Source organism: Ranitomeya variabilis, chromosome 2, assembly GCF_051348905.1.
Source record: "Ranitomeya variabilis isolate aRanVar5 chromosome 2, aRanVar5.hap1, whole genome shotgun sequence".
Taxonomy (NCBI): Eukaryota; Metazoa; Chordata; class Amphibia; order Anura; family Dendrobatidae; genus Ranitomeya; species Ranitomeya variabilis.
Window position 1 is genome coordinate 815,832,051 of NC_135233.1, and position 7,420 is coordinate 815,839,470.

Genomic DNA, 7,420 nt, shown 5'->3' on the forward strand with positions numbered 1-7,420 from the left:
TTACGGACGCAGAGATACTAAATATGTGTAGTTTTATTGTTTTTTTATTATTTACATAAAGAAATGTATTTATTGGAACAATATATTTTTTTTTTATTTAGGATTTATTAATTTTTTTACACATGTAAATATATATATTTTTTTTACTTTTTCTCAGTGTGGGACATCATGTTCAATTGTCAGACTGCTCATCTGACACTTTGCAATGCACTGTGTCAGATCAGCGATCTGACAGGCACTGCAGGAGGCTTTCAGGCACCTGCCATGAACAGGCGCTTTCAAGCCACCTCCCTGCAGGACCCAGAAGGAGCTCCTCTGCAATCTTGGATCTGGGGCCTGCAGGGAGGAGGACAGAGGAGACCCTCAGAGCAATGTGATCACATCGTGTTGCTCTGAGGGTCTCAGGGAAGCACACAGGGAGCCCCCTCCCTGCACGATGCTCCCCTATGCCACCGGAATGCTGCAATCATGTTTGATCGCAGTGTTCCAGGGGTTAATGTGCCAGGAGCAGTCTGTGACTGCTCCTGGCACATAGTGCCGGATATCAGCTGTCATAGTCAGCTGACACCCCGCCACGATCGGCCACGCTTCCCGCATGAGTGCGGGTGATCGCGTTAGATGTACTATCCCATCGGTGGTCATACGGGCCCATACCACCTCGACGGGATAGTACGTCTAATGTCAGAAAGATGTTAAATTGCTCATAGACTTATATCAGCAAAACCTTTATCAAAACAATGTTCCTTTTTGAATGTTTCCTCAACTGTATTTAAAAGTGCTTTTTAAAGGGAATCTGTCACCCCAAAAATATAAGCTAAGGCCACCGGCATCAGGGGCTTATCTACAGCATTCTGTAATGCTGTAGATATGCTCCTGATGTAACCTGAAAGGTAAGAAAAACAGGTTATATTATACTAACCCAGGGGTGGTCCCGCTGGGGTTTGAGTCCGATGGGCGTTGCAGTCTGCCTCCTATCTTCATACGATGATGTCCTCTTCTTGTCTTCCTGCCGTGGCTTCGGCACAGGAGTACTTTGTCTGCCCTGTTGAGGGCAGAGCAAAGTACTGCAGTGTGTAGGCGCCGGGAAAGGTCACAGAGGCCCGGCGCCTGCGATAATTGCTAAATTTTTGTCAAATGTACATTTTTTTCATAAATAAACGCAAGTTATATTGAAGAAAGTTTACCAATAACATGAAGTAAAATATGTCACAAAAAAATATCTGAGAATCAGTGGGATATGTTGAAGCATTCCAGAGCTGTAACCTCAAAGTGACAGTGGTCAAAATTGTAAAAATTGGCTTGGTCATTAAGTACCAAGTTAAAAAGGCTGTATTTATATTACAGAGCTCAAAACATGTTCAATGAACTCTAATCGGAACTCACAGTGTTCTACACACATTTTCCAGATAATTGGAAGATTTTTATATATGCAGTTTGCATGAATTTATTTGCCGAAAAATTAAGCAAATTTCAGTTTCAAACGATCCACTCATCTCTAGAACCTCTCAGGACCTCCAGCCATCAAACTGCACCAGTGATTAAAAGCCATAATCTGCAGACATGTTACTATATAGTACATGAAGGGTATGATTTTATTACTGTATTTTGGCTCTAAATCATCCTGGACGCAGTTTGATAGAGCTAGAGGACCTGACAGGATCCCTACATTAAACTATAGAAGCCTATGCCAAGGGTAATCTGACAACATCCAAGAACTTTCACTTCAAATACGGATACTCTATACTACTCATTAGGACTTTCAGCAGACAAATCTTACTTTAAATGTTGCTTTACTGATTTTACTAGAAAACTGGAATTATTCAATACAAACTGCAAAGTGTTGAATGTCTTCTTTAGCTGGAACATCTCTCAATTTATATTTACTCTTTTAGCATGTATTTTTATTCTTAATTACTTATTCAGAATTTCATTCATTTTCTTATAGGATAAAAGACAATGAAGCTTGGAGTAAAAGCTACAAGTACACTATTCAGTCATCTTTATAGTGTTTAAATGAAGAGTTGATTACCAGCTGTCTGCTGTTATGTATATATGTTATACATATAAAACTATATAGAGTTAATCAATTATACTGGTTTGCAAGACAATTAAGGCAAAATATGTATATATTACAAATAAACATTAGAAATGTATGTATCCAAGTGATTTTGTAATGTTATTGTCTGGTTTATGTATTTCAGCATATTGAAAATAAAAATGGGAATGATTTAAAAAAAGAACCATGATGCATGAAATTTAAAATGAAATATATAAGTAATAATAATTACAGAAGTGACTTAATCAGTGGCCCCACAACCCATTCCTTAGACCTTTCTGACAAAATAAACTGTTCTAACTTCAATTTTTGTTGTTTGACCCTCTGCATTAGTTTGGAATTACATACTGCTCAAATTGTATAAATTATAGACTTTTTTAAAAGCATATCCCATTGCAGTCTATTTATTCAGGGACAGATTAATAATTTGGGAACACATCACAAATATTATGTTACTCAACTATCCCTGCTCCTAGCTTCCATTGATTTACTCTAGTTCATAACTAGTATCTTCAACTACCATCATATGAAGAGGTAGTTTTGGATCAGAAATTTATGTAACTTGATGCTCTAAATCTCTGAGAATGTTAAGGCTCCCATATGTTCCGCCTTTATTATATAGTGTGGTATTATGGAATGAATTGGTGTTTAAGAATTAAGCAATATCTTTTTTGAATTAGGTGCCTAAACTAAGAATTTACTTAGAGTTGTAGAGGTTTGTGATATTGGATATACCATATTTTTCGGACTATAAGACGCTCTTTTCCCCCAAACATTTGGGAGGAAAATGGGGGTGCACCTTATAGTCTGAATGTAGCTTACGGGGGTGAAAGTGGTGGAGCGGTGTCACAGAATGAACCCAAGATCTCAATCCCATCTCAAGCACACCGCCAGAAGATCAATTTGCAGAGTGGGACTCTGCTCCTGCCTCAGACATTTTTCTGAAGTCCACCGCCAGGGGATCAATGGCTCCAGCCTAGCACCGCCGGTCCACCCCTGAAAAATATGGTAGATCAGAGTTTAGTACCTTGATTACTGAAAAACCATTTTTAGTTCAATTAACCTTTACCCTTTTGGGGGCTCTATATAAAGAACATGGTGATCTGGAATTGATGGATTACATGTTAAACTGTGCTTCAAAAAGCCATGGTAATATTTTAAAGTAATATTTTCACCTCTTAAATCTTTAGTTACTTACCTTTGGAAGTTGGAAGATGATCTTGAACTCAAAATAGATATCCAAGATTCTCAGAATGTGTCAAGTCATATGTGCAATAAGTCACAACTGTTCTCATAAAGGCTGTGAACTGTATCGTAACCCACATCTTTCTTGATGCTTCAATCAAATGTTTATTAGGGAGGAAGCAGGCAGATACATTCTTATATATCTATATGGTCCAGCATTTTATGGGTTTATACTTGTATTTGGATGGATTACAAAAATGCAGCCAGAAAGTCAATAAAAACATTAGTTAAAGCAATTGACCAGTAGCCACACAGTTAACTGTAACAGGTAAGTATGAAAGCTATCACAGCAGTAACTTTTAGAAACATTGCATATGATAAATGAATAACGTGTAATGATTTTCACTTTTGGTTCCATACAATTAGAAGTATAGGATTTTATGGACTTTGTTAATAATATACTTCCACAAATACAAGAATTGTATATAAATATATATACTTTAGTATATGCAGAATCTTTTGTCCCTGTTGGCATTTGTAGAGGGTCAAATAAGATAGATATATATGTATATATATATATATATATATATATATATATATATATATATATATAATTAAAATTTGCCTGCCATTTATTTGTATGGGAATGTTTATTATATGATTTAAAATCGGCAATGTATGACATTAAAGACTGCTCTTACAATTCTTAAATAAAGCTTTATGTTTAATTCAAAAAAATATTAGAACAATGGGGGTCCAACTATCATCAGCCAGTTCGATCAACTTTTTAAAAAGATTCTGACTCTCATGTAAGTGCCACAAACATTTTAGTGCTTTTACAGAACGCTGGTATAAATGGTTTAATCTAAAGATTAATAAGTTCTAAAACAGCAAAGGCTGTAACCACACCCTGACACTGACTGACAGCCAACTTCGCAGTGCATCAGTACTGAGCTGGCTGTCAGTCAATGCCAGTGTGTGGTTACAGCCATCGCTCACTATGTACTGAGTGGTGACTGAAGCTGCCCCTATATGACTTAAAGCCCGAGGCTGCTGGGAGGAATAAAGTTAATTTCTTCCCATTAGTCTGTCTTTCAGTGCAGTGGACACAGTTTAAAAACACTACAAACGTGCAGATTAACCCCAAATGTACAGGTTAATAGCATTCGGGGACATGACAAGTTCCATTTAAACTTGCCTACTTACTTTATTTTTCAGCAGACATTGTTCCATGCAATAGTCAAGCTCCCACTCAATCTAATATTGATGACCTCTTCTATGGATACATTATTTGTTTTAAAATACTGGATGACAATAGATGAGCAGATCACTTCACAGCTCGGCTTATTTTTAGCTGGCCCAGCGAGATGTTATGTGTGCACCGTACGCTGCACAGATGATGTCACGGCAGGCCGGTGAATTAAATGCCGCACTAGGGAGCTCAGAAAATTCACTATTGTCTTGTCTATGGCCAGACAGCACTGACCTGGACCATGGACCAGATTTGCGCAAAGCAATACACTGTGTGTTTTAACTGTGTGTCCTGCTTTCATCTTTCATTGTGCATCCAGTATTGTTTATACTATTAATTATTGCTTTCCAAAGGTTTTTTTGATCATAAATATTTTCTATAACACTTTTTTAAGCAATATTGTTAAATGTATATTGTCCCTATATTTTCTCTTCTTCCTGTGTTTTATGTGCAGATTTGATACCTTTTTTAATGTATTTTAGTGCAGAAATGCTGTTCCTAACCTAAACATTTGTTAGGCTCCGCAATGAAATCTATGGGATAAAATGCACAGCTTTGTATTTGCAGTGGGTATAAATTTTCATGCACTCACACCACCTTTGCTTGAAGTTTAAACTGTGGAACAATGATTATCCAAGCAAAAAAATGCATCAGAAAAACACAATGTTTACATTATATGGGAACCCGGTCTTACAGTGCATTAACAGTAGATACATATTAGATCACTGTTAACAATAAATGTTTATACCCAAAAGTGAAAACATTTCCTTTACACCTTTCAAATATACATCTGGCACAAAGGATTTGTGACTATTGTAATTTTTGATGAGTTGTTTAACCCCTTCATGACCCAGCCTATTTTGACCTTAATGACCTGGCCGTTTTTTGCAATTCTGACCAGTGTCCCTTTATGAGGTAATAACTCAGGAACGCTTCAATGGATCCTAGCGGTTCTGAGATTGTTTTTTCGTGACATATTGGGCTTCATGTTAGTGGTAAATTTAGGTCGATAATTTCTGAGTTTATTTGTGAAAAAAACGGAAATTTGGTGAAAAATTTTGAAAATTTCGCAATTTTCACATTTTGAATTTTTATCCTGTTAAACCAGAGAGTTATGTGACACAAAATAGTTAAATAACATTTCCCACATGTCTACTTTACATCAGCACAATTTTGGAAACAAAATGTTTTTTTGCTAGGAAGTTATAAGGGTTAAAATTTGACCAGTGATTTCTCATTTTTACAACAAAATTTACAAAACCATTTTTTTTAGGGACCACCTCACATTTGAAGTCAGTTTGAGGGTTCTATATGGCTGAAAATACCCAAAAGTGACACCATTCTAAAAACTGCACCGCTCAAGGTGCTCAAAACCACATTCAAGAAGTTTATTAACCCTTCAGGTGCTTCACAGCAGCAGAAGCAACATGGAAGGAAAAAATGAACATTTAAATTTTTAGTCACAAAAATGATCTTTTAGAAACAATTTTTTTTATTTTCCCAAGGGTAAAAGGAGAAACTGGACCACGAAGGTTGTTGTACAATTTGTCCTGAGTACGCTGATACCTCATATGTGGGGGTAAACCACTGTTTGGGCTCACGGCAGGGCTCGGAAGGGAAGGAGCGCCATTTGACTTTTTGAAGGAAAAATTGGCTCCAATCTTTAGCGGACACCATGTTGCGTTTGGAGAGCCCCCGTGTGCCTAAACATTGGAGCTCCCCCACAAATGGCCCCATTTTGGAAACTAGACCCCACAAGGAACTTATCTAGAGGCATAGTGAGCACTTTAAACCCCCAGGTGCTTCACAAATTGATCTGTAAAAATGAAAAAGTACTTTTTTTTCACCAAAAAATTATTTTAGCCTCAATTTTTTCATTTTCACATAAGCAACAGGATAAAATGGATCCTAAAATTTGTTGGGCAATTTCTCCTGAGTACACCTATACCTCATATGTGGGGGTAAACCACTGTTTGGGCACATGGTAAGGCTCGGAAGGGAAGGAGCGCCATTTGAATTTTTGAATGAAAAATTATCTCCATCGTTAGCGGACACCATGTCACGTTTGGAAAGCCCCTGTGTGCCTAAACATTGGAGCTCCCCCACAAGTGACCCCATTTTGGAAACTAGACCTCCCAAGGAACTAATCTAGATGTGTGGTGAGCACTTTGAACCCCCAAGTGCTTCACAGAAATTTATAACGCAGAGCCATGAAAATAAAAAATAATTTTTCTTTTCTCAAAAATGATTTTTTAGCCCACAATTTTTTATTTTCCCAAGCGTGACAGGAGAAATTTGACCCTAAAAGTTGTTGTCCAGTTTCTCCTGAGTATGCTGATACCCCATATGTGGGGGAAAACCACTGTTTGGGCACATGCCGGGGCTCGGAAGGGAAGTAGTGACGCTTTGTTGTTGTGAATTTGCTTTTTGCTCCCTCTAGTGGTTACTAGTTTTTTGACTCTGGTTTTTCTGTCATTCCTTTTATCCGCACCTGGGTCGTTAGTTAAGGGTGTTGCTATATAAGCTCCCTGGACCTTCAGTTCAATGCCTGGCAACGTAGTTATCAGAGCTAGTCTGCTGTGCTCTTGTCTACTGATCCTGGTTCCAGTTATATCAGCTAAGTCTGCCTTTTGCTTTTTGCTATTTGTTTTGGTTTTGTATTTTTGTCCAGCTTGTTCCAAATCTATATCCTGACCTTTGCTGGAAGCTCTAGGGGCTGGTGTTCTCCCCCCGGACCGTTAGACGGTTCGGGGGTTCTTGAATTTCCAGTGTGGATTTTGATAGGGTTTTTGTTGACCATATAAGTTACCTTTCTTAATTCTGCTATCAGTAAGCGGGCCTCTCTGTGCTAAACCTGGTTCATTTCTGTGTTTGTCATTTCTTCTTACCTCACCGTCATTATTTGTGGGGGGCTTCTATCCAGCTTT

At 37.7% G+C, this 7,420-nt stretch overlaps 1 protein-coding gene across 2 annotated transcripts in view; it reads left to right on the plus strand.

Moving 5' to 3' along the window:
* Positions 1 to 2,435, plus strand: part of KHDRBS2 (KH RNA binding domain containing, signal transduction associated 2) — a 773,482-nt gene extending 771,047 nt beyond the window's left edge. Inside the window, exon 13 of one of the 2 annotated variants that reach the window (XR_013221832.1) lies at positions 1,946 to 2,435. The gene's annotated coding sequence lies outside the window, so the exon portion shown is untranslated. The remainder of the gene's footprint in view (positions 1 to 1,945) is intronic. The other variant, XR_013221831.1, reaches the window with a different exon arrangement.
* Positions 2,436 to 7,420: the final 4,985 nt, after the last annotated feature.